General features: G+C 44.1%; 1 long non-coding RNA gene across 1 annotated transcript in view; it reads left to right on the forward strand.

The window, feature by feature from the left end:
• LOC138293235 (uncharacterized) overlaps nucleotides 1-18,171 on the forward strand; it is a 112,415-nt gene extending 94,244 nt beyond the window's left edge. The window contains exons 4-5 of the long non-coding RNA XR_011202940.1: nucleotides 11,917-12,245; nucleotides 12,691-18,171. This is a non-coding gene — a long non-coding RNA (uncharacterized lncRNA). The remainder of the gene's footprint in view (nucleotides 1-11,916; nucleotides 12,246-12,690) is intronic.
• The last annotated feature ends 626 nt before the right edge of the window (nucleotides 18,172-18,797 follow it).

Here is an 18,797-nt window from a genome sequence, read left to right on the forward strand (position 1 = left end):
CACGCACCCCTTCCTTTTAATTATTTATCTTAATTCTAGCACCACCATGATATCTTTTACTTCACTATCTATACTAGTGCTTTCCGCTAGTCCCTATTGCACCACCTCATCCTTTCAATTGGCAATCAAGGGGATACACAGGGATTTACAATGTCTGGTCAGTAAACGTTTGGCCAACAATAAAGAAAATAGGAGGTCCCTTTGGCCGATTAAGGTCTTGGATATAAGCCCAGGATATACTGTTCCAGTGTCCGCTAATGATGATCGCCTGTCCTATTTGATAATATCGCCCCCACCTCAGTCCAGTAAGCTGTCAGTGAGGGGCAAGCCAATAGAATATGCACCAAGTCTGCATTCAGTGTATGGCACCTGGGCAGGATGCTGGGATGCTGAGGTGAACATCAAGTTTATTTTATGTTACGTAAGGTGGGCCCTGTGAAATATATAAAATTGTATACATTTCAAATGTGTATTATGTGAGATCAGTTTGGGCTATTGTAAAAGGAAGGCCCATTTTTTATCTGTTATTGTCCTGGTGATGTCAGTCTCCCAGTTGCACTTGAGTGAATCCAGGCGTAGCCCTAGATAAGTATGGAGTCCATAATTCAGCCATTTAACCAGATGACTCCTGTGTCCCGGGTATGTAGTGCTTGCAATAACTTATGTGTCCCTGGCTTAGTTCCATCCGGAGATCAGAAGCCACAAATATAACCAAAAATGCTAGCGTGTGTCAAGAACGATGTTTCCGGCAGTCAGTGAGCCTGTGTAAACTCAAGGTGAGGCAATAAAATACCATTTGTGAAAAGAGAACCTAAAGTGAGGTCCGTACCTAGAGCCCAGGGATGCAACTTCCCAGTCCTTAGGGTGCCCAATGGAGTCAGGAGAACGATTAGAGGTATATTGGGGGCATACCTTACGGGTGAGTGTGCATCTCTCATGGCTAGCTTCCAATAAGAAAGGGCAGTTCTTAGCAGTAATGGAATTTTGGTGGGGAGAGAGGATCCTGGATAGAACAACTTGTGCAGTTGGCAGGTCCTGTCAGCCATAACGCTAACCACTGCGTTTGTCCCGCTATACAGTAGGACTTCAGATCTGGAGCACCCATGCCCTTCTATCCAACAGAAATTGTAGTTTAGCTAGGCTAAGCCTGTGGTGGCCAGTACCACATATCAGATCTATTAACAGGGTATTTAATGTGGCAAACATTATAGGTGGAACTATATTTGGTAAATTCACTAAATAATATAGTAAATGAGGAAGACAATGCTAGCCAACCTCCCACTGACAGAGGGAAGGTAATCCAAATGTTCACCTGTGATCTAAGTGATGCGATTGCCCGGCCTAGAGTGACATGTATTGTTTGGACTGCAGTAGATCTGTACACCAAGATACCGAAACAATTGTACTGCCATACGGATCTGCAGAGTCTCAAATGGGACCAGGGGGCATTAGAAGTCTGGTTAAAGGAGAACGCTTAGGACTTACATTTACACGGAGACCTGACAGATCACCAAATTTGGTCAACAAGTGGGCTGCCTCACTTTGCTTGCCATGTAGATCCTTAAAGTATAGGTCCGTGTTGCTCACAGAGTGAGATCGCATGAAGCGAATGGTCAACAAAGATTACCCATCCTTCTGCCCTTTGATGGAAGTACTGAGCGAGAGGTTCCACTGCTATAACAAACAGCAGTGGAGACAGGGAGCAACTCTGTCTTGCGCCACGTAATACCCGATATGAGGCTGATGTATGAACTAGTTATGGCTCTCGCTGTAGGGCACAAGTATATTATTTTCACCCAACATATGTACAGTAAAGGTATCCCATGAGCGGCGAGTGCTGGCAGCATGAAATCCCAACTAAGGGAATCACAGGCTTGTCTGATTTCTAAGGAAAGGCAGCAGGCAAAAGGGCTACATTCCTCTACCACGTCCATTAGATGGAACAGTTTGCGTATGTTCAAGGAAGTACTGCAGCAGGGGAGGAATCCACATTGGTCCATGTGGAGCAAATGTGGGAGTAAAGGGAGCAATCTGCGCGCAAGGACCTTGCTAAGGATTTTGTATTCAGTATTCAACAGTGAGAGGGGTCTGTAAGAGGACATGCAGTTGGGTGGTTTACCAGGCTGGAGAAGGGACATCACTAATGGCCCCCCAGTCGAAGAGGGAAGTATCCTATTTTCTAGGTAGACATTATGAAGCTTGTAAGGCAAGGGATTAAATTCATGGCATATGTAGAGTAAAATTCAGCCGTAATCCCATCAGTGCCTGGTGTTTTCTTCTGAGCGAATTCTTTAATGGCTCCTTGTATCTCGTTTGTGGATATAGGGGCTTCAAAGGTCTCACAGTCAGTCGCTTCCACCTGGAGGAGCATTAGCTGGTTAAGGTATGAGGCTATTGTGGTCAAATCAACGATGGGTGGGGCGGTATATAGGTCAGTGTAACATTCATGAAATGCATTATTTATTTCTAATTGAGTAGTCACCGGGCCATATTTTGATGTACATATGAGGAGAATAGAGGTGGGTGATAACTCTGGTTTGATCAGGTGAGCAAGGAGGGTACCTGGCCTGTCTTCTTCTGTATGCGACTTTTGAAGACTCAGCATATGTTGCCCTTGCATCTTGGAGTTAGGAAGTAGTAACGTGAGTTTGTGCTGCCGCTTGCTCTAATAGGCCTAAGCTGTGAGCTCCAGCATGACCTCAACTCGGGTGCCTACTAATGCATTAATGAACACCCCCGTAGCACGATCTTGATGGTCTCCCATTCGATAAGTGCCGACGAGGCAGTATCAGTATTTTTGGTAAATAAAAAAGTGTCAATGGTTGTTGCCAAAGTATCACTTTGGCCCTCATTATGAACATGGCGGTTCAGCCCGCCACCGGCATGGCGGGCTGAACCGCATTATAATGAACAGCGTGAGGGCTGCCATAGGCGGCCCTCACCCACCACCAGGCTGCCTCGGACAGGCAGCCTCACGGTGGAAAGCATCATTATGCGATAGGGCAGCGCTGCTGCCCTTCCTATAATGATCCCTACTGCCCCCAGCCTTTCCCTGGCGGGTCCCCGTGCCAGGGAAAGGCTGGCGGAAGGGGTGCACCGGGGCCCCCATGGGAGCCCCTGCACTGCCCCATCGCGCAGGTCACTGCCCGATTTACGGGCAGTGATCTGCACAACGGGTGTAGTTGCACCCACCGCACAGAGGCATTGACGGCGGCTCCACACAGTGCCGGCCCAGCAAAATGTTTATTATGCTGCCGGTGGGATCCCAGGGGGGCTGGCGGTCAGTAGAATGACCGCCGGCCTGAACACAGCGGTGAAAACCGCAGTGTTCATAATGAGGGCCTTTGTCTTCAAGCAATAGCAGCTGGAGACACCATGGGAGGATTGGAGCAGGGATGCGGCCCCATGTTACCCTCCGATGGGTTAAGATTAGACAGTGTCTTACCAACATATGTGGCGTGGGCAACCTGTGATTGTAGAGTGGAAGCACTAAGGAACCTATGGAGACAGGAATGTAACACATATGGGGAAGAATAAAAAGAGTATTCTCTCATTCCTATGTTGTGGTTACACCAGGCATCTGCAGGGTCCCAGCTTGCAGCTCACTGGCGCAGGGCCCTGTCCTGGCAGATAGGCCGTTACTTGGCAAAGGGGGGGGGGAACAGGAGGGATGGGGCACTCTAATCGTTTGTCCATTACTGCATTGAAATCCCCCCCTAATACCCAGGAGACATGTGACCAGTCAGCCAGTATCTTGGATAGGTGGGATAGAGACACATCTTGCTCACAATTGGGGGCATAAATACAGCCTAATACTATTGGTACGCCATCCAGGCTGCCATGTAGTAGGACATGAAAGCCCTGTTTGTTGAACTTGGATTCCTGAAGCAAAAAGGGAACTCCTGCCCTCATCCATATCATTGCACCCCGAGCATAAGCTGAATATGTAGTGTGGAAAAGTTGGCCCCTCCAGTTGTTGCATAATTTCTGGGCTTCCAACAATGTAAGGTGTGTCTCCTGGAGGTAAGTAATGTGAACTCTTCTCCTATGTAGTTGTGCCAGTATGCTGTGTCGCTTATGTAGGGAGCCCAGCCCGCAGACATTCCAGTTATGTATTTTTTAAGCATTCAGTCCAGTAGCCATAGTTATGTGTGAAACATTAGACATATCAAGTTTCTTACTGGAGACGAAGTGTACCCCATTGTCGAATCATTAGTGACAGGCTCTCCCGTTAAGTGTAACTTCCCCAATTCATGTTCCAGCGAGTGGAATTTGTTTGACCGAACAAGCATAACAAACCAAACATAGAATGTAAAGAAAACCATAGGCCTACGCTTGTGGGGCATATTATCCAAGTGACAATATAGATGGTACTCGCTTTACTTCCTACGCCAGAAGCCAAATATTTACCCGGACCCAAACTTGCTAACACAGAATTATAAATGTCATATGTAGAGTTACTGGGACAATAAACAACCCGAACCCCAATTAATGCATAGAAAATATCAGGGGAAATCATACAGACTCCGCTTATTAAGCAAATTATTTTTTGGAAACCAATAGAAAATGAGGGTAGAGGGGGCAACAGTATCCATGGGGCTCCTAAGGTCTACCGTGACAGCACATCAAAACTAGTATCTCCCAACTGCTAGGAGTTACAGTGACAAAATATACTCACAACATCTAGTCCAGCAAGTCATTAGCAGTTTGTGCCGTTATGGAGGGGAAGAGTGACATGCTGCCATCTGTGTTTGAATCCGAGGCACCCTCTCCCGAAGAGCTGGAGTGATATACAGTGCACCTCAATGCAGTCGCTGAAAGAGTGGCCTCCCCTTGACTCTCACAGGCCTGCTGGGGGGATGGGACAGTTGGCATGTGGGTCCGCATGGCTCTCCTACGATGACTGCGTCTGGAGTGAAGTCTGGGATCCGGGGGCGGTGATCTCTGGCAGTCCTGGTGCAGGGGGTTTGGAATCTTGTGGTCCAGTCATGTCCTTGCAGCGCCAGGGGTGTCAAAGAACTACGAGCTTTGGTCGTGGGGGACTTTAAGTTTAGCGGGGAAAATCATTGCATAGGTGAGGCCAGACATGTGGAGAAGGTTCTTCACTTCCACAAATAAGGCGCACCGGTGTTGAACTGTTATGGCGTAGTCTGGAAACAGGGACACTCATGTGCCTTCTACAGTAAGAAGACACTTGGATTAACTGGTCCTGGTCTCTGTAACTTAAGATCTTTGCCATGATTGGTCTTGGGGGCACACCGGGTATGGGCTTCTTTATTGACACAGGGTGTGCCATCTCTACTGTGAAAAGATTCAAGAGTCATGTTGGAGACACAACTGTGCTCAGCCAGGTCTCCACAAATTGCATTGAGTGGGGGCCCTCAGTGTCCTCCAGTAGACCCACAATATGCACATTATTCCAGCACGCCCGTCCTTCTGCGTCCTTAGTGCGGTCCTGAAGTTGTTCCACTTGTCTACGCATTTGTGACACTGGAGGTTTGACCCACCAGGCCAGGTTCCAATACCGTCAATGTTTTTTGCAGTAGTGTGAACTCTGTCCACCAATTTATGGTGTTCGTCTTTTAAGAGGCTTATATATGTGGCAATAGTTCTAGAGTCATAAATCTCCTGCAAAATCATGTGCAATTTATCCACAGGGGGTGTCTCCACTGTAGGGGGTATGCAGTCTGTGGGCAGTATTGTGGAGTAGGAGGAGTCTGAGGGAGGCCCCTTGTCGTGGCCAGGGATTTTAAGCTTGGTGCGTCCCATGGTAGCAGTTTGTCAGTGTCACCCACAATAATTTATGTAAGGCGTGATTCAGTCAGTACCACCACTGGCCGGAGGACCTCAACATTGCCGCTCGCCCCAGCCTCTGCAGTCGCTGTGTATATGGTTGGCAGTGCATAGGCACGTGGCTCCTGTGGGTTTGGAACTGGGATTGTGTTTTAGGCTGAATAAGGGAGAGTAGGCAATGAAGGCCCCAGAGGCATTGCTCTCACTGTAGGGTCCAAGATCTCATGTCAAATACTGCAAGCGTAGACGTTACTGGAGGTTATTATGAGGGTCAGCAGGTGTGAAAGCTGTGCCAGGTTGTATGATGGGCAGGGGGAAGGGAAGGCCTCGATCAAATACTCCTGACAGTTCCAGGCCTTAATGTGTTTCATGTTGTTTAGGCCTCTGGGGCAGTTGAAAGGCACTCCTGGGAGAGGGGGTACTCGTAAGTTTGTGGACAGCAGGCCCGGTGTTCCCGGCAGTCCTATGGGGGTGTAGGGAGGCCTGCCGGATCCAGACAGGGCAGGCAAAGCACAGTTTGAGTATCAGGCACTGCAGCACTCACCTCCAACAGCACATACACGCAGCAGGGGAAGACAGTCTCCTGGTTCATCAATGCCACCCTAAGTGGTGCCAGTCCCCTCGACCTGTTCTCTTGGGTAGCGGCAGGGATCAGCTCAGGAATGGGCAGTCGTGTCCTGCAACTCTTCAGGGCTCATTCATCTGTGGCCCGCATCGGCCCAGACAGCCACATCACCTCTGTGATCCACTTTACACATCTGGGGTCTCAAAATGCAGCAATGTAGGCACACCACCAGGCACGGTCCAGTGTAGAATTGATTTGTGTCCCAGTAGCACGTTTGGGGTGTGGATGGTAGTCTGAGCAATTGGATTTAGAAATTCATGGGCCCTGGAGCTATGGATTCAAGCTGCTGCCATCTTAGGTGGTTGGCTATGCTTCTCCCCCTCTCCTTAGACTTCATGCTCATATGGCTGAGAAAGATAGTGTGAATTTACAGATAATATACTCTTATTTAACTTCTAGAACACCTTCAATAACCTTATGGGGAAATCATTAGAAAACAGTTTTCTCTCAACTGGATTCATGAAATCTCAGCAGAATGCTTTTTCAAAGGGTAAAATCACTTTAAAACACACCACAATTCCTAAAATAAGCATGGTACCATCAACAAATGATTTACATTGTAACTAAAATCTGTTATCACCCTTTATATGTTCTCCTTTTTGTGACCCACAAAACCCGCTATTTACTACAATGCATGTCAATAAGGTGCTGTCATATATATTGGTCCCAAGATGGCTGCCAGCACTTCCTGGTTGAAGTACTGGCAGCCAGTCAGCTCTCAAACCATGCATGAGATCTGTGCTTAGTCTCTGCCCAGATAACTATATTTCTTTTTTCCTTTAATAACTCAAAACCTACTGAATGGATTTACACCAAATAACAACAAGCGTTTTCAATGCAACCAGTCTCGCGTTTGCTTGAGCTAGAGCAAATTAGCATTGTAAACTCCTAACCAGACTTTTCTTGCCACATAAATTGAAAAGTAAAAGTTTCACATAAGCGAGCTGACGTCCGCCATCAATGCAAAGCAGACACACAAGGGGAAATAAAAATTAACTTGTAGTGAAACCCATCAGCAAAAGAGCAATTATCCATGTAACCGGCAAAAGTGCAATTATCTACGTAACTGGCAAAAGTGCAGTTAACTCTAACAGGGTCGATGTCATCATGCAAAGCGCTCGACTTCTGCCCAGCGAGATCGCGCTGTGAAAAAGTAGCCCAGAAACCGGACGGAAAACATGGAGCCTTGTATGTTTTCAGTACTTGGTCGCTGCGCTCGAGGATGGCTAAACACCAGAAAAGGTATGACTTATGCATGCCTTTCACTAATGAAAGCAGGCAAATTTTAAAAGGCTAGCTCACAAACCAATGAAAGACACTGACGTGACATGGGCGTGGTTTGAAGCCCAAAGAGAGATTACAACACAGGACGGAGCGCTTTGCGCTCGCCTATAAAAAATGAGTCCTTGTGTAATGTAACTGGTGCTCATGTAAAGAGCTCCAATGCCTTACGGTGGATTTTGAGCTGCATACATCTGCAAAAAAAGGAGCTTCTCCATGGGAGGGGTTGAGGTAATATTTTCCATGTAGAGACAAAACATAAGAAATTATTTAAGCACAGTGGTAGGTTTAAATCTCCTCGTGCGTACACGTCACGCTTTTACTTTTACCTTGTGTACTAGGCCGAATGATTCAAGCCTTCTCACGAAATGCACTGACTCTTTAAGCATACCAGCTGCGCCGCGATGCTGGGTATGTCATTGGCTCTCACAATACCTCAAACCATGTCAGAGCGAACAGTAATAATAAATAAGCCGATACTGGGAGATGAACCAAAGGCATGCTTCTAACACTCTCACTGACCTTTAGAAGTGTGTTGGCTCTTTCCAGTGGGGAATTGGTTACCTAAGAGACGCACATTTCGGAAGGGATCTATAGAACAGCAGAAGAACGTGCAGTGAAAAATGGATGCCTCTGTTCCACTCTTTGGTGGGCGACGCTGAACTCTCATACAACTGGCCTGTAAGGCTTCTGATGCTCAGATGGAGTCTCTTTTCCCCAGCAGCGTAGCTACTGGACGTTTCCCCTACGCAAAGGTTGTTACAGTGCGCAGTATTGACGCACTTCCTGCCAAAGCAAGCATTGCTGCCAATAATCGAGTACCATCTCTAGAAAGCAACAAGCTTCTATTGCTCGTTGAAAGTAAAGAATAAGATTTTCACATTTCATTTTGTACGCTGCTTTATTTAATCATCTCTCTCGTTCCACTTTCCTTGCATGACTTTATCAGCCCACCAACTCAAACTCATTTTTGAAATCGATTTAGTTTATTTCATAAGAAATTGTGTCAGATAAATGTAGCAGCAGTTACCATTTTCTCACTTTCCTGCAACTGTGATGTGCGACTTCCAGGAATATTTGCTGGAGTTAGAGCTATTAGTGTTGTAAAGAAAAAAAATGCATCACGATCGCGCTGCGTGGAAAATAAACAGATAAAGTAGTCCGGACACCATGCTGAAAACATCCAGCCTCATATGTTTTTAGTAGTTTACCGGTGCAGTGTACATGGTCTAAACACCAGAAAAGGCATGACGTGTGCATGCCTTTTACAAATAAAAGCAAGCGGATTTTAAAAGGCAAGCCCATGAACCAATGAAAGCGACTGACGTGACATGGGCATGGTTGGAAGCCGAAAGAGAGATTACAGAATGGGATAGAGCGCTTTGCGCTCGCCCATGAAAAGCATGCTCTGTGCACCAAGATCTAGCTTCCTGCCAAATTTAGTGTAATTCTGTTCAGCGGTTTGTACTGTAGTCATGTCTAAAGATACTGTGTAAAAATGAATGGGGAAAAGGTGTCCCCCCCTTTTTTTCTTAGCCCCCGCTTGACGGAGCACCCCAAAAATTGCAACACAGCAGCTGAACTGACTGTCGTATCAGTTTTGAAAATTTTGTGAACACTTGTAAAATGACAAAGTTATTGGCAAAACAAAAAAACACTTTTCCTATGGAAACTAGGTCCTAACTAACTATACTGCCCGTAGCTTATATATATATATATATATATACATATATATATATATATATATAGAGAGAGAGAGAGAGAAATAAATATTTATATAAAATAAATATTACCCAGTGGGCAGTTATAGTTAGGTCTGTGTTTCTATAGGAAATGTGTTTTTTTTGTGTTGTTAATAACTTTGGCCCTGTAAGGAAATGCCTCTTTTGCAAGTTCACCCCCACATTTTTGGACTGATGCTGCTGGTTATTTGACTCAGAGTGCACAGAGGTCTGCTAACCAGACTTCATTGCCAACCTTAAACAACTTGCATCTCAAATTGGATTCACCCAATTGGCCAGGTCTGACTTACCTATAGGTCCCGAGTATATGGTGCCCAGGGCATGCAAGAGTGTCTCGACTCAGGGCTCCAGCACTGTGCATTCCACCCTTCTTGTGACAAGATACATAATGGCTTCCCAGCCTGCCACTGCAGACTGGAAGAAAAGTATTTTACACTTACAGTTCGACTTTGCCGTTTAAACCATTGGCAAAGCCACCTTACCCTTTAACATTATGGCCCTCATTATGAACACGGTGGTTAACACCGCCGTGTTCATGCTGGTGGTCTTTTGATAGACCGCCAGCCCCCCTGGAACATTTTTTCTACCCGCCGGCCCAGCAGAATGACTGGCCAGGACATTGGCGGCAGCTCCACATGGAGCTGCTGTCAATGTCTCTGTGCAGCGGGTGCAGCTGCACCCGTCGCGCAAATCACTGTCCGTATATCGGGCAGTGACCTGAGCGATGGGGCTCTGGACAGGGGCCCCTGCACTGCCCATGCCAAGTGCATGGGAAGTGCAGGGGCCCCGGAGCACCCCTTCCGCCAGCCTTTCCCTTTCCCATCAATGTGCCATATCTGTCCTGGTAACTTTCCAATTGATCTTTGACTGTTTGTGGGACAGAGCTCTGTTGTGTGTGCTGACAAATAGGTAATTGCAGTTTTTATCAAATCTAGGGGAATGTGCATCTCTCTAATCTCTGCCCACCTGTAAGTGGCTTTTTCTCCCAGGTGTCCACATTTCTGGTGCGCCCACTTAGCCATCCCCATGCAAGGGAATTGAACCAGTGTTCTAGTGAGTCAATGGGACAATGAGCATCTATGACTTTACTCTGTTTTAACATTTCCCAAATTTCCTGCCGCAACTCTTTGCTCCTCACTTCCTTTGAATGAATGAACCAGTTACGTGCATGCCATGTGGAAAGCCAAACGGCTAATCCATTGGCAGTGCACCAAGAATCAGTGTAAAAATGACACATCTCAGGCAGCTCTTGCTTTAGAGTCTGACACACAGTGTACAACTCTGCTTATTGGCTACTTTTTCCTTCTCCTGTGGTAGACAACGACTTTTCAGTAACTGGATTGTATAACACTGCTTTCTATTGTCTTTTAGTACTCACGTATTTCAATTAATCATTAGTGAACCTAACATGCTTTCTATCCTCAGGGGACAAGAATTCAAATGGTGCACTCCATTTCACTGGTGACTCTTTTACCTGTGGTACCTCCTGCCCTCTCTCCTCATCCTGTCAGGGGCTTGTGACACCTGTTCATGTGGGGCTGCAGTGCCTGTCGGTCCTACTTGAGCCCCGTCTTGTATGTACCAGATCCAGTGTATGATACTAGTCTCTTGTGCATGTCCTATACAGTGAGATTTAGGTGAACTCATCACCCACTGCATGATTGATATTTCAGGTTTCAGAATTACATTATAATTTAGTGTTATTTGCTCAGTATTCACTAGAGCCCAATAACAAGTCAAAAGCTGTTTTTCAAAAGGAGTATAGCGCTCCACAAAGTCAAGTAGTTTTCTAGTCCAAAGCCCCAGGGGCACCCTTCTCCTCCCGTGTTTCTGCCACATACTCCAGTTTGCATATTGTTCCTGAACAGTTACATGTAACTCAATGATTCCCTCTTGCACTGCGCACAAATCTAAAGTCTGTTGGATTATTTCATTTGCCAAATCAAAAGCACACAGCAGCTCTTCACTCCATTCAAACTCATGTTTTTTTCTAGTTAGTTTGTACCAGAGCGTTATGATTTTACTCAGATGAGGTTTATACTGTTTCCAAAAATCAAACAATCCCATGAAACTCTGTGTCTCTTGCTTAGTGCAAATAGTGTAAAACTCTAAAATCTTTTGTTTTACCTGTAACATCGCTCTATGTTCTGAATTCCACTGAATTCTCAAAAACTGCACATTTTACGACAGTACCTGTGTCTTGTCTGAATTAATTGTACACATCGTACTCTGAAAGTGGTCTGAATATACTGGTAACATCGTCAACTTCTCGCTCAGTGTAATCTTTTAAAGAATGCATTTCAACTCCTGCCGAAAACTGTGGGTTGCTCTGCGCACGAAGATCTATGCTGTTCTCATGAGGCTCACACTGGCCCCCACCTTTTTTAACCTCCTCATTACTGGAATGTGAAAAGTCAGATTCTCCTGTAACAGCTTGCTAGATTTTAGCTTTATCTTGCAATCATTTTGTAACAGGGTTGCGGGGACCCTGTTTACGGATGTCGACCCCGGACCGGCCAACGGATACCCCGGGGGAACCAGCGGGAGCCAAGGAACAGAAAGGACCTCCGCAAACCCGGATATTGGGGTAAAGACAGAAATAGAAAAAGGACTGCCGACGCGTTCATGGCAGAGAGAGAACGTGAAAGACGAAGACGGAGAAGAGGGTAGGGAGAGCGACCGGACCCGAACAACGAAGAGGAAAACCCAGAAGCCGGAGAGCGGACCTGTAACTGAAGCACAGGGCCACCAGCGGTTGATCTGCGTTTGGATGCAACTTCCCTGGAGGGACGTGGCTATCGCAGGTACGTGCCTGCTTCGTGAGCCCAATAGCGTATTTTACAGGTGGGAGGGAAAGTCGGGTGGTTTGGTACAAACCCTGGGAGGGAGTAAGGAAATAGACCCGACGCTGCCAACCTAGTAATTACTTTTGTTCTGCATATATTTACTCCGGTTCAAGTTAAAAGACAACAAAACGATTAGTTTTGTTTTATTTCTTTTCTCTTTTCTACTAACCCTCACTAAGCGGGTGCTGTGACCATAACAGGCTCAGAAATAACACAACCAGCGAAAGCTCTAAGCCTTACAGAGAGCACCCCAACACAGCGGTGAGAATCTGGGCACCCATTATTTTTCTTTTCAGCTCCAGCACCCACCACTCCGCACCTTCCCTTCTAACCCTTACAAATAACCATTGAAACAAACCACTTACCTTTTCTTCACCCTTGATATTTTTCCCCTGAACGACAGGTCCTTGTTGATCCCTCCTGATGTTGGCGAGGCTCCAGCCAAAGAGGATCCCCTAAAAAGAAACAAAGAAAGGAATAAGAGACAGAGTGACTAAAAAGGAAAGAAGAAGAACAGAGAGACCTAAGGAAGGAAACCAAAAGGGAAAAGAACAAAGATTGTTAAGGACACTTAAGAGAATAGAATACTTTGACGTACTAATAAAAGTACATTATTACAAACAGTATTGGGGCTCCGAAAGAGTTATTCACATCTCCCCTTCAATAACGCTATTCCCCAGCCTCGACAAATTTGTTCTGGCTAATTTGCTCACGTAACTTCTTATTTTTTATGTTCTAACTGTTTACATCTCTCATGCTTTTTTCTGTAAGCAGACAAAAGTTTCCAAACCCTCTTGTCAAGAACAAAAGGGACATAATTACTTTCAAAAAGCACCTTTGCTAAATATGAAAACACTTTTTCACAACACCATAAGGCAGTTTAACTTCACATGCATTTTCAAACATGGTTTGTGGTGCCTCCTTTAATTCTGAAACAAAACAAAAAAAAATATTTATACTTTTAAATTAAATCATGCACTTCCAACCTCCAACTCTTTTTTTTTATTTATTTTTTTATAAATCCTGCTGACTACGCCAAAATGTTTTGCTTTCACTAATGACCGAGCTGACAAAAATCTTTGGAGTGCACTTCTTAGTTTAAAGAGGACATTTATTATTATTCCACAACGAGATTCCTAAAAAAATTAAGCAGATTAGTAGGTCGAAGGCACACATTTAAAAATAGTCACAGCAATGAAAGGAAAATATATCAAAGTGATTCTCAACTGCAATGTACACAGCAAATATATGTGATTATATTATAGCATAATTGCAAAGCATAAAGTAAAAATTCATCACCGTAGGGCCTGCCAAGCTCTTCATCTTTCTCATGCCAGCAAGAAGATGACCCCTATTCAACTGCGAGAAAGAGATCCTCACAGGAAAATGTCAGGCATTTGACATCCAATCCTGACCGAGGTCTCGGAAATTCCCTCGCTAGCTTAAACAATCATGGAAAGAGCCTTCTGAAAGGCCCTCCTCTCTCAGATGGAAATACTCAAACATGCTGGCTACTGTAGGTCAGAGTTGGAAGAAAAACGTTGAAAATTGGCCAACCTTTCAAGGCTCCCCTTCCAAGGCCGACCTGTTCCCTTCACTGGGGAAAACAAAAAATATGTGCTTTCTTATCAAGAACTGTTCGTGTTCGGTGAGAGAAATATGAAGAAACAAGCTTAGTTTACCATGTGGAAAAACACAGCTCATCTGCAAAGTCTCAACTGCAATGCCTAATGCCAAGATAAAGCCAATAGGCAGCTAAACTGAATACAAATGTACGCTGCAACTGGTGAAAACTGAACAACTAATATGCACAGTGGTGAAACACAAAGTCAGTGGTCAAACCTACCTATATTCAATACACCACTCCATTGTCGTCTATGGCTGTCATCCTTTAATGTTTGGATCTTGCTTTAAAAACTCTGATGGCCAGGTACCTGTCCACAATAACCTTTCTAGCCCTAGACCTCTGTCCTGCTAGACTTGGTGGCCCAACTCAGGCTGTAGTTGCTGAACCAACTTTTATAAACTTTTTGTTGGCCAGTATTTTGTTTGTGGTTGATATAAAAGTTATTTATTAATTCCAAATCTTTATCTCCAGAACACTCCGGTGGGGTGCTTGTGTGCCGTGTTGCTGCTGCTTCAGGTGCTCGCTGTCCCAGTCTGCCCCAGAAGAGAAGCAGGAGCTCTTTCAGTTCCCCACACCGCACGCTATTAAAGTGCCTGCCACCTTTTGTGGTATGGGTGCTTGTGTGCCGTGTTGCTGCTGCTTCAGGGGCTCGCAGTCCCAGTCTGCCCCAGGAGAGAAGTAGGGGCTCTTTCAGTTCCCCAGGTGCTATTATAGTGCCTACCTCCTCCTGCAGCGCATATTGCTGCTGCTTAAGGGCCTCTCGTCCCAATCTGCCCCAGGAGAGGAGAAGGAGGGGGTTCTATCAGTCCCCCCCGCCCGCCGCACATTATTAAAGCTCCCACAGCCTCCTGATGTGCTGGCCGCGCCCTGGCAAAGCACAGGCCAAAGACAGGCCTGTCCTGCACCCATCATCACCAGGAAGAACCAGGGCAGGGCCAACCCCCTTGGCTTTTGCTTGTAATCACTTACTACGCCATTGCTTGTGTAATCCTTCTGAAATTCTTCAGATACGTTTCTGGCTTTCCTCTTTACATGATCCAGATGCTGAGTTTAAACATAACAAGAGAAAGCCCTGTGGGGGCTAGGGAGATACTGACTTTTTGTCATACAAACTACACCTTTCCTGAAAAAGGGCCACTGGTTGTCGTCACTACTGCCCAGCTTGCCTTCCATTCAAACAAACCTTTGGCGAGCACTTGGAGAGATTGCTCTGTTGTTATTTGCTAATCTTTAGTCAATTACATTTTAGTCTTGGTTGACAGCCACTGTATCCTCCCTCTTGCCCTATGGTGGGGTGGGACATCATCCCTTAGCTTGCCCCGGAAACACCTAAACGTTTGGAAACACCTGTAACCCATACGGACTGAGAGGGGCACACAGATACTTGATATCTAAGTTGTACTTTATTTTTTCACTGCTTGCTCCCACTCTTGCCCCCATATTCCCCTGATTTGTGCCCTGGGAAGTGGCGCAGACTGACTGTAAATGGAGAAAAATTACTGGGTTGTGCGCAGAGAGGGCAGCTTACCCTTACTTGATCTGAGCCATTTATTTACTCAGTTTCCTCTTACACTCCCTAGTGGTCTCTGGTGAGACCACTACGTACGTGGGAGCTTCTAGGTGTGTGCCTGAATTCCCAGCTGCACATGCTCTAGCACGAATTGCAAGCGTGGTATTTTACGTTTACTACTATTTGATTTGTTTTTTCCTCTGATTTTACTTCAGTTTTTCCCACTGATTTTTCCACTGGGACGGGCGCGGATGTTTTTCTGATCCTTTGAATGTAAGTGCCCCTTTATTGGAATTTTACTTGTTTGCACCTAAATGTGAGGCCAAGGCATACACTAGCTTTTCAGACTTGTGTTCACCAGCCACATCTTTTGATTTACATTTTTGTTTTCTCTTACCTATACCTGCAACATTCACAGCTCCAAGTTAATTCTTTGGAGCATATTTCAGCCACCAAGCCACAATTTAGGGCTGCAGGATTCTAAGGTTGTGTTTCTTTAAATTTGTATTGTTGCACCAGAATGGGCAAGAGAAAAGCTGAAGAGGGTTCCCTTGGTCCTGCAAGACCAGAAGACTGTGTACCCATGCTGCTAAGAACTGCACCCTAAAAGAGATTGACACCTTGATAGATGAGGTGAAATCCATAATTAGCGAGACCTATCGCAGGAGGGTGCCCCCAAGATATCCCACTTCTTTAATAAATTTGATAAAAGTACTCCATTAATTGTACCGATCAGGTGTGTGCCCTCTCCCCATCCCATTCTTGATCACATGTTAGTACCTACTACCCCTGTTCCTGCAGATAACATAATTCAGTATTGTGTACACTGAAAGAGGAGTTAGTCTCATGATCAGTGATTTTAAATTCCCTTTTACCTACAGATTAGGAAAAAAACTAGAATATATTCATCAAGATCTTCCATCTAAGAACCCCAAATCACTCAGTGTTAAAATGTCTTTTTCTTTTGTTGCTTTGGTCACTCTCTCCTCATGAGTCACCTTGGACTCCTATCTCTTTAAAAGATTCCTCCATATGAATCCTTTTCCTAATACACTTTCCACCAGGACTGTTATTAATATCCTCTTCTTCAGATATTGACAAAAATTCCTCCTCTTCTAAATTCTTAATACTTCTGTTGTTAGACAAAGCTTGTCTTATTGAGTCCTGAAAAGCTGTTTCTAATTCCTCACTTACAATCTTTCTAATTATCGCCTCCTGATTGGAGACCTCAACAGTATCCTCAGTCATACTCCTCTTTTCAACTACTGTTAATTGTGAAAAGCTTAATTTCCCACTTACTTTAAAGGTTATGAAAAATAACCAAACAATATACTTCTAATTATACCGATAGAATAATCTTTTCTCTGCTTTTAATACACTTTATCACCTCAAAAAATGCCTTCTCAAAAAAACATTGCTGTGTAACTGTCACTGATAAACAAATGCACTCCTACAGCGCTTCGTTGTCATGGTGATGAGCTTTGCAGGAGCAGAGACTTTACTGATGAAATTTATAATTAATAATGTATTGATCTTGATAAACTAATGTGTGATTTTTTTCTAATGAATGCTAACAAAACGGGTGACTTTTGTAAATGGCCACCATAATCCATTTTGTTTTCTACTTAGGCTAACTTTAGCTTATAATGGAGTTGCTTTTCATTGCTCAAAGCTTACTCGAAAAGAGTGTGTTTAATAGTTTTAGAAGTGTGAACAGCTACCCCTAGTGGAATTTTGTGTTATACCTTACAAGGTCAGATTTATTAGGTCATTGCTAGAGTTTTACTGTCCTATTGTTTAGAAAATGTCACTAACGTGTGTTTTTTCCTCGAGGATGGAAGTAGATACAACATTGTAAGAAGTTTCTTCCTGAACATGAGATTTTGACGAGATGGAAGAATGGAGCCACAGAAGGGACGGACGAGAAGAAGAAATTGTTATAAATTGTGTTTAGCTAATGATTTTGTCAATGAAGTTTTAACAAATTAAAACTTAGTGTACTATGAATGTGTAACTTTTAGTTATCTGACAGTAGTTTTATGGGCTGAATGTACAACACCCCATGTCCTGACCATTCATGAGCTTTGTGAAAATTAATTTAACGTTATGTCACTTATTCCTTGAGTCAGAGCTATTGTCAGACTTTCCAGAGATATTTTCAGATTTAGAATAATGAGGGAGTTTTGCAGTCATGTAGACTTAGGGGGAATTTTCAGATCGTTCCTACTGATGATGTCCCCTTGCTTAAGTGATTCCTGTTGTTATTCATTGATCTTAAGGGTAATGTATAAATTGCAAATTGTTATATGTGTCGTTTGTTTTACAGGTACCATCTGCAACTCGTGAATTAATTGCTACATAAAAATATTATTTTTGTTATAACCCGAGTTAGTATGGTTTTAAAAATTTGTGTTTATAAAACTTTTACATGAGGCCCAACATGTTAATGCCAATTAGAGGTTAGTGAGGGAGTTTGTCTTTACATGCTCATGATTCATATTGATGTTCTTTGATCTGTTGATTCAATGTATATTATCTCACTGGAGCAGATTTTGGTGCTATTAAGTTGTGTTATGACTCTTGCGTTAATCTGTTTACTTGCTTTGATTAAATTAAGATATATAAGGCGTTCTAACCAGCCATTGATGATTCTTTATATGTATTATTTGTGTTTGAGAATTATTTATGTGACTTTAGCATTGGTAATATAGAGAAATACATTTACAAACCTTCTTAATAAACTGGTGTGGACATTGCAGTGTAATCAGATTGTCAATTTCTTCTTTTATTGATGTTTATTGTGATGATTATGACATGTACTATTGACATCCTCTTTAATCAATGTTGTGTCGGCCCATCAGCCTAAGGCGCGAGATCCACTATTTTGGTCTGAGATAACAGCTAGGATTTCTCGGCGCTGCAGCAGTTTTTGGTAGCAGAGTTACGGTTACGTCATTATTGAATAATGTCATGGTGATGTCATAATTTGTGAAAGAATTTTCTTGAAATTGTTTTTACTAGTTTTTCTGAAATGTTTTATGGATCTGAGAAAATGAGTTGCTAGATGCCTTAAGTGACTTTCCCCAGTCCTTAGAGATGCTCTAGGTTGAAGGGTATGTTCCTAGCGGTGTTTGATTGAGTAGAATGAGGGGAGATTATATTGTGCTTGACAGCTCGAGCTAATTTGCAGATGATTGAGGTGCTCATGAGTTTAGAAGGAGGGGGTGTACTCCAATAGAGTTTATAGGGAGTGGGCGTACTCCAATAGGTATAAGAGTAGGGAAGCTGCATTCTTCATTTGAGTGTGGCGCTTAGTGCAGGAAAAATTGTCCACGTAGTTTTTGATAAGACGGACCTAATAAAAGAGGTCCAA

This window comes from Pleurodeles waltl, chromosome 4_2 (genome assembly GCF_031143425.1).
Source record: "Pleurodeles waltl isolate 20211129_DDA chromosome 4_2, aPleWal1.hap1.20221129, whole genome shotgun sequence".
Taxonomy (NCBI): domain Eukaryota; kingdom Metazoa; phylum Chordata; class Amphibia; order Caudata; family Salamandridae; genus Pleurodeles; species Pleurodeles waltl.